This window comes from Pyxicephalus adspersus, chromosome 10 (genome assembly GCF_032062135.1).
Source record: "Pyxicephalus adspersus chromosome 10, UCB_Pads_2.0, whole genome shotgun sequence".
Classification (NCBI taxonomy): Eukaryota; Metazoa; Chordata; class Amphibia; order Anura; family Pyxicephalidae; genus Pyxicephalus; species Pyxicephalus adspersus.
The window spans coordinates 47,574,150-47,574,839 of NC_092867.1; positions in this window are offsets into that span (position 1 = coordinate 47,574,150).

Sequence of the window (690 nt, forward strand, 5' to 3'; positions counted from 1 at the left end):
CCTGAAAAAGTTTTAACATAGGAGGTTAAATTTCCTTGCTTATGGCTGGCACATATGACAGTATTTAAAACAGTATTTTAAACAGTAACAGTATTTTTTACACTTTGGAGCTATAATTTTATATTATGCATACAAAAACTGCTTATATATATTACCAACATTTTTTGGCCTTTCTTTTTCTTTAAAACTCATCTTTGCCTGAACTTTTCTCTCACCAGTTTTTTTCCCTATGAAAAATTATTTCTATGTGCATCTCTAAGATGCAATGAAATGTACAACAATAAACAAATATTACAAACTAATTTACCATTTATAAAAATACCACTGTTTCTAAAATATCTAAACACAACAAATAATTATCCCATTTTTCAGCTTTAGTAAGACACACTTTCGCAATGTAATCCTGATTTTCTTAAAAAACGACTCTCTCAATTTTAGAGCTCCTAGTTTTAGAACTTTTACAAAACATTGGCTTAAAACACATTGGCCCTGATTCATCAAAGAAATCCGCGCTTGCTGGAAGCGCGAAAGTACGCGCGACCAGCGAGCACGGTTTCCCGCGGTCTCCAGTCGAGTGCGCTCGTACACCTGCCTTGATAATAATAAGCAATAGGGGTCGCAAATCTGCCAATTAAGGCGATTAGATTTCAGCTGCGCAAATAAGGAGGATCTTTTAAACCGTCAATCGTG